The sequence below is a fragment of the Apodemus sylvaticus genome, chromosome 2 (assembly GCF_947179515.1).
Source record: "Apodemus sylvaticus chromosome 2, mApoSyl1.1, whole genome shotgun sequence".
Taxonomy (NCBI): Eukaryota; Metazoa; Chordata; class Mammalia; order Rodentia; family Muridae; genus Apodemus; species Apodemus sylvaticus.
This window is the reverse complement of record NC_067473.1, coordinates 53,575,029-53,587,930: the sequence shown is the minus strand read 5'-3', so window position 1 is coordinate 53,587,930 and position 12,902 is coordinate 53,575,029. Positions and strand designations below refer to the sequence as shown.

Genomic DNA, 12,902 nt, shown 5'->3' with positions numbered 1-12,902 from the left:
CAGTCCTAGAGATACTTTTAATAAATATTCTGAGTGAATTGTTAAATTAAAATTTTATTACATTTATTTTGTGTGTTTATCTGTGAGTGCACATAAGTGTGTGTAGGTCAGAGGACAACTTGTAGGAGTCGGTTTTCTCTTTCATATGCCTGGCCCAGGGATTGAACTAAGGTTGTCGGGCCTGTCAGCCATCTTGCTACATCATATCATACCCCCCCCTCCTCCCCTGACACTGTTCACTTTAGCTAGTCAGTAAAATATATACATTGTAGACATACTGTTTACCCTCTACATTTTGTAGCCTTGGATTGCTGACAGATACAGTGGTATTAATTAGAATTTTGGCTTCTTCCTCCACCTCTGCTGCCCTCTCAGGGATGTCTGGATTAGACTTTAGTGAGCAAAGAGAATTGAGCGAGTTTGTTTTGTTTTTCCTTTTCTCTGCATATCCCCTCCTCTCATTGTAACTGAATATAAAATGGAAATAGATTCTTTGTATCTGTTAAATACATCACCCTCTCATATGTGCTAAGGCACTATACCACTTAGCCACATGTCCTTCTGTTTCATATTTTTAAAATGTAAACCAGTCACGGTGGTGTGTGTCTGTGCTGGGGCAGCAGAGCATAGGATAAACAGGGCTCCATTCCGATCCTGTCTTCCCTGCCGAGGAGCCCTTTAGCCAAAAACTGCCCTGAGCCAGAGACATGCTTCTGGAGGAAGGGGAAAGGGTAGTGCTCATTCTGTGGCAGAACTCCAGCTGATCCAAGAACCAAGGGTCCTCTAGGCTCCTGTGCACTGTCACGAGCAAAGGGGAAGTGAGGCCCCACTCTGATGCTTAAAGTTAATCTCAGTTCCCCCTGGCTCGTTCAGGGGCCCAGCAGGGTGCACAAAGACTCCATAGTCCTAGGAGGTCATGAAGAGGCCCTGTGACTCCCCTACCAGTGACATGACCCTGTCACAGATGAGCTTGTGATAAGAAGTACCTTTGTCAGCTTTGGGCAAAGCCACGGTATGAGTAAAGGCACAGAGAGACTTAGAGGAAGCCGTGCCGCCAGAGGGAACTGAAAGAGACCAGCATGAATGGCAGTGACTTAAGGAGAAGCTAGCATGCTCTAGTCATCTCCAGGCCAGCCCACTGTAGACAGGGCCCGAGATGTGCCGGCCGGCCGGCTGCCTTCGCTGCCAACCCCATTTTCTCTGGCCTGGGCTTTGCAGGTTCTCTGGAAACAAGTTCCTGAATGTCTGGGAACTTGTCAGTGAGACATCAGGCTGTGAGTCCAATCGGGCATCAAATCCCAGGAATTGTGAGACACGGCACGCCTCCTCCTGTGCTGGAGTCAGCTTTCCATCCGTGAGGTGACATAGTCCCATCCCTGTCACCTATGGAGGATGATGTCAGAGACTCATCAAAGCACCTGCCAGGACACAGGGATAAACACATCTAGTCATCCCAGACTTGCTGTGCTGGGGCTTCCGGCCTGTGGGGTGAGACAAGGAGGCTCAACCCCATCGGGGAGCAGGACTGGGTGAGCTCTGAGGGGCACGACACAGGCAGCTTTGCTGGAATTCAGTGACGAGCGGAGGTAGATGTGACTCTCTGCCTTGGAATGTTCCAGTAGTTTTATAACGTGTGCTGTGGACACTGCAGTCAGCTTCCTCTCTGTTTCCTGCTAACTGCGGCCTCCTCGGCCTTCTGAGGTATGATTCAGAAGTCCCCCTACTCAGCTAGAACTGTCACATGGGCCCCTTGGACCTCGGGTCCTCACCTTTGCCAACCCACACTCAGTCCCGCTTCCCACAACCTGGGTCCGCGAAAGCTGAGCAGACAACCATTGCCGCCCCCGGCACCGGCTCTCTGCTTCTCGGTCTGAGTAAAAAAAGAAAAGCTACTTCCCTTTCTCTTGCTGGTCACCTCTCCTCTCCGTGACGTCCTGAGTGGACCCCATTTTGACTTGATGCCTTTGCTCAAGCTGGCCTTCAACCTTCAGGAACGCCCCCACTACTCCAACCCAAACTCCAGCACTTCCTGACATCTTGTATCTCCCTATTTAAACCCCAGACCTAGGGGTTTCCACTAGGGCTCGCCTTTCTCATTATTTCCTTGAAACAGCTGAGGTGCAGATGTCTCACTTTCCCGTGGGATTCATCTCCTGTTGCCCCTTCCTTGGCGCTGCCTTCCTATTAGCACCCTCTCCACCTTTGGCCTGGTTAGAAGGGCGCTCAGACTCCGCTGGTTTAGACGGTCACTGCCTCCCACAGTCCCTGAATTAGGGTTTAGAATCTGCTAAACTCAGCATAAACATTGCCCCAAACAACTTCCCCTCCCCGTGGAAGGGGCAGGGCCTCCCCGTTGCCGCCAGTCCTGTGCTGTGGCTCACAAAGCAGGCATTTGGCATGGAGGAAAAGGAAAAAGAAGTCTGGCTGTAAACTTTGGACTTTTGGGATTCCGGCAGTGTTCGTGGGTTGTTCCCACAGGAGCTATCTCCTCAGAGTGAAAAAAGCAGAGAATCCAGGAGCCCCTGGGGAGGCTCACGGGCCAGGGCCCTCTCCTTTCTTCCTTATAGGGAAGAGGAGGGTGCCAGGTCTCACTGGAATGGACCCAGAGTCAGGTCTGTGAAGGCCAGTGTCCCGTGTCCTCAGAGATCTATCTCTAGAGTTCTCCAAGCTAAGACCCCAATACCCTGCCAGTCTGTGGTGTAGGACACACTGGAGCCGTGAAGGAGCTGAAGGGCCCAGAGACCATGGAGACCATCTGCCCATACAAGCCAGTCCATCTGACACAGCCTTCCCTGTTTCCCAGCCTTCTCTTCCTCACTGGCACCGCCAAAGCCACAGAGATGCTGACATGTCTTGATGCTTGACCAGGAAGTTTCCTTGTGATGGAGGTACAGAAAGGATGGAAAGAAGAGGCGCGTGCTCCAGCCCCTTCCAGGGGCTTCTCTATCAGCTCACAACTCTACAGAGCTTTGCTGTGTAGTAGCAGATTCCAGGAGTGCCCAGGACTAGGCACAGGGACTTGGGCAAGCATCCTGAATCCACGTGGGGCTTGGCAAGCTTACGCCATCCTGGGTAACTGATGCAATTCTGAGGTTCGGGGTGAGCCGAGCAACAGCATAGAAGGGAGGATCCTTGCACACAACAGCCTATCCTAAACCCCAAAGCGGGCACGGTACTGCCACCTCCCCCCACGCCCTCACCAGGGACAGAGGCGAGGAGGATAGCTGATTAAATCAGATGCTAGGGTTTGGAAGTCAAACGGAACCTCCAGTGACATTCGATCACTTTGGAGTCAGACAGATACAAGATGACGCTGAGATCTCAATAGATGCTGGTCACATTGAGTACCTCGGACAGCTTTCTGTGTTTGATTGCAGTGAGTCACTAGGCTGGAGAGGTTATTTGTGCCCCCACTTACCAAAGAACCAAGCTGGGTTTTTTGCTAATTACCTCCAGGCATGTCGGCACCCTCCCCAGCTTACATCTCTATGCATAGGGGGTTACGTTTTATTTATTTATTTAAAACTAACTTGATGATTTTTTGACAGTAACAGTAGGTTTTATTTTATTTATTTGGGAGGAGGCATGGGGGGGGAAGTCATATGTGGGTAACTGTGAGTGTGAGTGCATGAGTGTACGTGGGAGTGTGTATGTGGGTAAGCGTGTGTGTATATGAGTGTGTGTGAATGAGGGTGTAAGTGTGTATGAGTGTGTGTGTGTGTGTGTGTGTGTGTGTGTGTGTAATGTGTACACAGGGAACTGCAGGTGTGCTGCGATGCTCTCGTACTCAGAGGACATCTTTCAGGAACTAGTTCTCTTCTTGCAGCTCAGATCCCAGGCATCGTACTCAGGTCCTGACGCTCGCTCCACAAGTGTATGCTGGGATTTCTAGCTCAGGTCCTCATGCTTGGGAAGTAAGTGTTTCTACCCACTGATGTCCTTCTATATACCCAGCCCTGCTTCTTACCGTGTTAGGAACAAAAACCCAGGGCTTGGCACTTGCTCGCTACCCCTGAGCTAAATCTCCCACCCGTCCCTGTGCATTCTCATTACTGTCTTAGATGACCCACTGTCAGTAGAAATGTTATCCAGACATCTGCCTTTATCTTCAAAAGTCAAGATGTCTCCTCTGAGAACATGCCTCTGCACCTAAGTGTCCCCCTCTTTTGCAGTACCTGGGATCAAACCCAGGGCCTTGTGTATGAGAGGTAAGCACTATACCACTGAGCTACACCTTCGGGCTGCAAAATGTTCCCTTCTATAGTTGTATAGTTGTATCTAAGTAAGGACCCTCTAATGACTTCAACTTAACTAATTACATATGCAGTGACCCTCTCTCCAAAGATGGTCGCATTCTGAAGCACTGGAGGGTAGAACTTCGATAGCTGAATTTGGGGAATTGAGGCACAAATCAACCTATGACAGCATTTTACAATCCTGCTCTCACTAAACCTGAGGCCACGTTTCATTCTCACGCACAGAGCGGGTGTCTGCTTGCTCTTCGGCTGAAGATGCCGAGACTCTGAAAGAGGAGGTGGTTTGACAGGCGCACAGTGACCGGGAAATGAAACACTGGGATCTAAAGCCACTGCACAAAGGCCACTGCACGTCAGTGTCCCCTGTCACTGCAGTCAGGTGATGGCAGTCGCTCAGTCTTTGCTTTTGTTCAATCTCTCTGATCTCAGAGATCTCATGTGTAAAGTGGATTTGACACACTCACTGCCAGGTACAACGTGCCCTGTTTGGGATGAAGACAGCAGGCCCAGCGCCTTGCACACAGGGCATGTGACAGGAATAACCACAACAGCAGTCACCCCATAGGGCAGGCCCCACAAGCTGTTGGTTCTCAGCAGCTTGTGATGGGTGGTCTCATAGTGACCACCCATCCTGGATGTCTTTATCAGTGTTCTGATGCTTGCTGTAAAGAGACACCATGACCACGGCAACTCATAGAAAGGAAACCTGTGCACTGGGGCTGGCTCACAGTTAAGAGGTTTAGTCTTTTGTTATCACAGCGGAAGAAATGGCAGCAGGCAGGCAGACATGGTGGGCTCGAGGCAGTTGAGAGTTTGACATTGTGATCAGTAGCACCAGGAAGGGAGACACTGGGTCTGGCCTGAGCATCTAAGACCTCAAAGCCCCCCCCCCCCAATGACACAGTTCCTCCAAAAGGCCACACCTCCTAGTAGTGACACTCCCTGTAGGCCTATGGGGCCTATTCAAGCCATTATGCTGGCTCTATCCCCAGAGCAGGTGGAACCCAGGGGGCATGAAGACCCCTATACTCTGACAGTCTTGCACCTCCTGATCCCCAGAATGTATATGGAGAGAGAGAGAGAGAGAGAGAGAGAGAGAGAGAGAGAGCGCAGAGCAAGCCAGCTGCTGCAGCTTCCTTTCCCACAGTTGGGCTGTGCATCAGAGGTGGTTTTGTGCCCTTGAGATGCTTGGGGCGAGCAAGAAAGCGAGATGCCTTAGCTAGACGGAGGCCCTAGAGAAAGCAGGGAAGTAAAAAGTGTGTCAGGGAACATGGGCTTGGCTGCTCTCAAAGGAATGGTCAGAAGTCATGGGAGCAGTGTCTTCACAGAGCTGTGCCTTTTAAACACACACACACATACACACACACATACACACACTCACACACACACACACTCACACACACATACACTCACACATACTCACACACACATACACTCACACACACACACACACACTCACACTCAGGACTGTAGTTTCCGGGTGCTGAGACTGTAGACAGGCACCGCCGTACCTGACTCTGGGGGGGCCAATCCAGGTCTGCCAGCAGGCTGGGCGAGCATGCCAACAGAGCTGCTACAGCCGCGTCCCTAAAAATAAAATCTGACCAAAGTTAATCCAGGCAGTATGGTACGCACGTGTACTCCCAGAATTTGGGAGATAGAGGGTAAATAATCAAAGCTAAGGTTTGGCTGCAGAAGACCCCGTCTCCACAAGGAAAGAAGGAGGAGGGGGAGAACAGGGAGGAAGAGGAGGAAAGGTTTAAAAAATTAAAAACGCTTCTCCCTGGCTTCTCTGGGTTACACCCCAACTTGACTCCCCGTGACCCGCTCCCCGAGGATTCCCAGGACTCCTGAATGCTCAGCCTTAGCTGTGCTGAGGTCGCAGAAGGACATGGGTGTCACTGAGCAGAGGTTAGCTTTGTGAAGGGAACATCCACAAAGGCACGACCTGGGAAACAAAAAGCATTTTGGAGGTGCCACCAGTGGTGAGCCAACCCTCCCTCAGAAAGGCTGCCCTCAGGAGCTGGGGTATGACAGGTGTGGGCAGTACTTGCTCTCTTCTTTTGAGTTCCTAACTATAGCACATGTCTCTTGCCAGACCTCGAACCCACAGAGTGTCTGGTCATGTAGGCCAAGTGACTACCTGTTTTGAGTAAGATTAAGGCAGGAAAGGTCACAGAATAGCACAGGGAAACGTAGTAGACAGACACTGAAGGCACTCGGGGAGAAGCCTTTAGGACCCATGGTTACCCAAGGGTCACCCTACGAACAGCCAAAATGCCAGCCTTTTACAGGCTAGAAGTTCCTGGTTGGATCATAAGGTTGTAAGCAGGTGAAAAGCTGATTCTCAGAGGCTCTAAGAACCAGGTGAGTGGTTTCCCAGGATTCCCAGCCTTTCAGGTCATCAGGGACACTTTTCTAAGGACCCACTTCTGGGCCTCATATATATTATATCGTGGACATGAGAAGGGATCAGGGTGGAATGGGGGCCAGGGTACCTGTATTAGTTGTTTTTTGGTTGCTGTGACCAAATATGTGATGGTTCAGGGCAGAGTCTGTCATGGTGGGGAAGGTGTAGAGGCAAGAGTTTCAAGCGACTGAGATCTCACTGCACCTGCAGGCAGGAGACAGAGAGAAATGAACGAACTCTCACTGCCCCTTTTATTTAGTCTGAGAACCCAGGCCATGGGGTGATGCCCCCACAGCTGGGACAGATCTTCCCTCCTTAGCTAAGCCTTTCTGGAAACAACGCTGTACATACACTGGAGGTATGCCTCATGGTGATTCTAAATCCAGTTAAGTTAACAAGAAAGATGGGCCACCACAGTACCCCTGCCAGGCACTCAGGAAGTTGCAAGCCCTTCCCGGACACCTCCCCTAAGGGATGGGTCCCTGAGAGCTGCCTTCTCCATCTGGGCTACTCGGGGACACAGGCTGAGTTTCTGGGACACTGCTGCGTGTCAGTTCCTTAGGAGATGGGAGGGACAGCTGTGTGCAGAACTATTGGCCTGTGGTTAGTGTAGCTTGCAAGGCAGCTGCTGAATCCCTCCGTGCGTGCACGCCCTCTGCTGGGAGGAGCAGAGACTGGCCATAAGTATTCTCAGGCTGCCGCGGAGACAGCTGGTGGGCTGCTGGTCAGACTGACGCTTCCTTGTCTCCTGCTCCTGGCAGGACAGAGATGGGTGTCACACAGCGATAGGCACCTGCACGGGGCTACAGGTGTGTTCTCTCTCCATCACACCACACAAGCCCTGGTCTGCTTCTAAGTCACATCTCTAGTCCCACCTTCAAGGGTCAGAAACTGAAGTCTGAGGGACAGCCCTATGACTGGGAGGTAGACTGAGGGACAGAATGGGAGACAGAAGGCCTACGTCTGGTCCTTGGGAGTCTCTGAGACTTATACCTCTTCCTCTACTCTGAACCAGACTTGGCCGGTAGCAACTTTGGTTACAAGGTTTGAGATTCCAAGAAACCAAGCATCGCTGAACTGAGGGGTGGGGGCCCAGGCGAAGGTTAAAGGACAGCGTTCTGATGAGTGAAGAATTCGGGAGCCTCCAACAGCCCCTTAATCTCAGTGCTCCTTACATCCAGACCCGGTTCTCTGCCCTTCATCCGTGGCCCGCCCTCTAGGGGGCCCCAGCTCAGATCCTGTATTTTATGATCCCCAGTTCCTTGTTGGTGCAAGGTTCTTCCTTGATGGACAGCTCAGGGTCCTTTCTGGCAGATGTTCCAGGGCAGGATAGCAAGCGGTCACTAGGGGACCCTGACAGCAACCGTGCCAGACGTCAACACACGTTTCTAAGGGCATTGGTGCTGTCCTGACTCCTACAGTCTGGGGTGATCCCTTCAGTGTGAGGCCCTACCCATCTCATCAAAGCTCCCGAATTACTAATGTGAGCATCTCCGTGTCTCAGATCTATTTCCTGGGGACCTTTGGCCTAAGGCTGTCCTCGGACATATCCTGTAGACAGCTAGCCTAGTGGGGACAAGAAGGCAGTACAGTACACTATCCTAGGGACGTCACTGAGAGAAGAGCTGATATGCCTGGGTCTTAAAGGTGACCATCGCAGGTGTGTTTAAGGCTTAGTCTCCAGGAAATGGTGTGAAGAGGTGCCAGGAACTTCAAGGGCAAGGCCTGAGTTGGAGGAAGTATTAATCGATGGTCTCCTCTAATGAGTGTATCGAGACCACACACCCTTTCACTCGCCAGCACAGTGGTGCATGGCTATAATCCCGCACTGGGGGGGGGGGGGGGAAGAGGCAGAGGCAGCAGGCTCGAGGCAAGTCAGAGCCTAGCCCCATCTCCACAGTGAGGTGAGCTCACCAAGAAAGTTAAAACATCCCGTTTAGATGAGGAAAGGACGGGGTTTTCACCGCTTCCTGTCAGCACTGGACTAGAAGTCTCAGTCAATACAGTAAGACGAGGAAAAGGCAGAAAACATTCACAAAGTAGGAAGGAAAGATAAAACAGTCTTTGTCCTCTGATAATGCAATTGTCTATGTATAAAATATGAAACTTTTTTTAAAAAATAGAATTATAACTGTTTATGAGGCAGGATAGAAAGGCCAGGAAAATCATGTGGAAATGAGAAGGAGCAAGAAGATTCCCACCCCGGGTCCGGCTGAAGCCTTTGCAGTAGCAGGGGAAAATCCCAACACAATTCGCAACCACCTGAGACTGTCTCCCTTCCCAGCCATGAGCCTACTGTTTCCTAGGAATCTTACCCAAACCTCCCATTCCCATTCGCAAGGAAAGGATGTGTCCAAAACCCCTTAAATAACCCCGGTGGCTTCTGGCTTTACCTTATCAGGTCACAATTCTAGCAAGCCACCTCACGTGTCTTTAATTCCATGAGAGAGAGAAGGGGAAGGTGGTGTAGCCACCTCTTGAGATGCAGCTTGAGAGTCAGTTAATAACATATATGGCCAGTGCTAAGACAACTAACCACTTACGTGTATTTGGAGAAGCCTGTTAAACCCCACTGAATATGTCTCTGCTCGGGTCTGACTTCTGGGTCCCTAATTAGTCATCCAGGGTTAGGGACCAGAGGAACCACTGAATTTCAAGATTCCCCACCTCGTCCTTGGGCTTAGGGGCAATAGGAGGAGAGGCCCCTAAGCCTGTCCATCCAGGGAGGGGCAGAGATAGCAAAGACCTTTAGGAGCTCACCCAGCCCAGTGCCGGAGGGTTAGCCAGAGTCCCCAGCAGAGGGGAATTAAGCTGTGTTGGGAAACTGGGGAGAGTCACAGAGACAAAACTGTCGACGTGAACTGTTTTGAGAATTTTAGTAATGCATTCAAGTTGCCTTATGGTTAAGATATGAACTGCTAAATGAATATGGCTTTTTATTTTGTCATAATTTAATTACAGTGAAAAACACAGATTCTAGATGTGTTAGCCTACTACAGGCACTCCATAGCACCACACAGTCACACCGTGGCATAGCCCAGATACAGAACATATCCACCAACACCAGAAGTTCCATTGAGTCACCCAAGAGGCCGAGGATAAGAAAGCCGCATTCCACCCCTCCAGCCCTGTCCTGTAACCACTTAGTTGCTAAGAGATTTCAATTCCAGTGAGTCTCCAGTGCCCAGTCCCTGGGAAAAGAAGGTCAAAAGAGACAGGGAAAATAGTGAGATGAACCAAGTCTGACACCTGAATTTAATCCCAGGACCCATGTGATGGAAGGAGAGAACTGATTTCTTAAAGTTCTCTGACCTCCACATGTATGACATGGTGCATACATGTTTCTGACCTCCACATGTATGACCCCACCAATAAATGAATAACTATTTAAGAAGAGGAGCAAGAGGACTGGAGAATAGGACCTCATAGGACCTCTTCCAGAGGTCCTGAGTTCAATTCTCAGCAACCATGGTGGCTCACAATCATCTGTAATGGGATCTGATGCCCTCTTCTGGTGTGTCTGAAGACAGCTACAGTGTACTCACATACATAAAAAAATAAGCAACTAAACCTTACAAAAAAAATGAGGCTTTCGTAGCCGCTGCTGTTGCTTTTCGCCACTTGCTGCAGCCATGGTCAACCCCACCACCGTGTATTTTGACATCACAGCCGTTGGCCAGCCCATGGGCCGCGTCTCCCTCGAGCTGTCTGCAGACAAAGTCCCAAAGGCAGTAGAAAATTTTCGTGCTCTGAGCACTGGAGAGAAAGGATTTGGCTATAGGGTTTCCTCCTTCACAGAATTATTCCAGGATTCATGTGCCAGGGTGGTGACATCACACGCCACAATGGCACTGGCGGCGGGTCCAGGGCAAACGCTGGACCAAACACAAATGGTTCCCAGTTTTTATCTGCACCGCCAAGACTGAATGGCTAGATGGCAAGTGTGTGGTCTTTGGGAAGGCGAGAGAAAGCATGAGCACTGTGGAAGCCGTGGAGCGTTTGGGGCCCAGGAACGGCAAGCCCAGCAAGAAGACCACCATTTCCGACTGCGGACAGCTCTAATTTCTTTCGACTTGCCGGCATTTTACCCATCAAACCATTCCTTCTGTAGCGTAGAGCGTCCCTACCCCAACAGCTCGCCATACCCTGGAACCTCTGCTCTCACTGACGTTCCCTGGGTTCCATGTTTTCCTCATTCCCCTTCAAGTCTAGCTGGATTGCAAAGTTAAGTTTATGATTATGAATAAAAACTAAACAAGAAAAAGAGAGGGAGCAGGGCAGTGGTGGTGCCCCCAGGCAGATTTCTTAGTTCAAGGCCAGCCTGGTCTACAGAGTGAGTTCCAGGACAGCCAGGACTACACAGAGAAACCCTGTCTCGAAAAACAAAAAACAAACAACCAAAAAAAAAAAAAAGAGGGGGGTGGGGAAGAGAGAAGACAGACAGACAGACAGGACATGAGGGGTCTCCTGGGCAGGTGAAGCTCTTTCCTTTGGTTTTAGAACAGAAGGCTTAGAGATCAGCTTGTCTCCATAGTGAGGTTATTAACTGACTCTCAAGAGGTGGCTACACCATCTTCCCCTTCTCTTTCTCATAGAATAAAAGACATGTGAGGTGGCTTGCTGGAATTGTGAACCAATAAGGTAAAGCCAGAAGCCCTGGGGGTTATTTAAGGGGTCTTGGACACATCCTTTCCTTGCAAATGGGAGGTTTGGGTAAGATTCCTAGGAAACAGTTGGCTCATGGCTGGGATGGGAGACAGTGGGGCCTGTCTTGAAGGCCAGCTCCACAGTATGCTTACCCACCAGGGCTGGCTATAATGTGAATTTCAGCAAAACTACATTGTTCTCTCACAAGAGCAAGCAAAACAAAACAAAACAAACAAAAAACCCCAAAACAAACAAAAAGTAACTCAGGCACATTCCTGCTGGATTACAGATCCCAGCAGGTTGGAGGTGATAAAGAAGTGAGGTCCTAACTGTATTGTCCCGTGACGTGAGCAGTGACCGTCAGGAGCTCAGACTTTCCCGCTTCAGCAGACATCCTGACGCTTGACACTGCTCCTAGAGTCCAAGACCGTGGACCCGAAGCCTGAACGGGTTAAGAGAAGCCGGAAGCTCAGCCACCGGAAGCCCAGCCACCCACCGGATGCTCAGCCATAAAGACAGCTCTCTGATGAACTCCAGCTGACTGTCTTGAGTTCCCCAGCCGCTTCTGCTGGATGTGTCTGGGTTGATGAATCGCCCTTTCTGCTCTCATTTGTTCTTCGAAAGCCTCACCCAAGGGGACACTCTGCTCTGACCCGTCTTATCTGTCCTATCTCCTATCGGGAACTCCTATCGGGATAGCCTCAATAGGACTTACCCTGTTGATCTCTGCTGGGTGTACTTAAAGTTACTTGTTTAGAATGAAAAAAAAAAAAGGCTATTCTAGACCGTTTTCTGGACAGCACAACACATAATTGGCATAGTTGGTAGGCTCTCGAGATGCCATTTCTTATAAAAAAAAAATGAAAGAGAACCTACAGGACGTTGGTAAGGCTGGTGGTATAGGGTGTGATGGTGCCCATGACACCCAGCGTCCTGCGCATCAACTGCTGGGATAACAAGGGACCCGTGTCTTGTGCTCCTGCAATCCTGCAGTGACTGAGTCAACATTAGAGACTTTGGCATCTCTGTGTACTTTCTTTTCTGCTTTTTCTTGTTTACAAAGACTGTACATTGATCAAGGTCACTGCCATCTCCTCAGGCATTGGCTAGAGTATAAAGCTTCCTCTGTATGTGAGACCACAGGAGCAGACAAGGAAACATGCAAAAAATCCAGGCAATGAAGAGTGTTACCTGAGACCTGCATAAGGGGAAAAAATAAAATACACCTAGAAAACAAGGTACAAATAAACTTTTTTAAAAAGACGAGAGTTCTAAAAGGTAATAAAGTCTTCATAATTAGCTAACTTTTGGTTGCATTTGTCCCCAGAGGGATTAAATCAATAGATCAGAAGTGCCTTATAAGGGCACATGAGTAATTTAAGGTCTGAATGTCATGCTTGCTATGTTGGTGAGCTGTAATGTGTTGTTGGGGCTTCTGGGATGCTGGCTGTGGGAGCGGGATCATGTCGATTGCCTGGTTCCTGGTTTGCAACCCAAGCACTTTTATGTCAAGTGTCATTCAAGGGTCCTGTCTGAGGACAGGCTGCCTCACCTGTAACTTGACAGGGAAGAAAGAGAAAACAAAACAC

General features: G+C 49.9%; 1 pseudogene; it reads left to right on the top strand.

The window, feature by feature from the left end:
• Positions 1-10,286: 10,286 nt before the first annotated feature.
• LOC127677374 (peptidyl-prolyl cis-trans isomerase A-like) lies at positions 10,287-10,728 on the top strand (annotated as a pseudogene).
• The last annotated feature ends 2,174 nt before the right edge of the window (positions 10,729-12,902 follow it).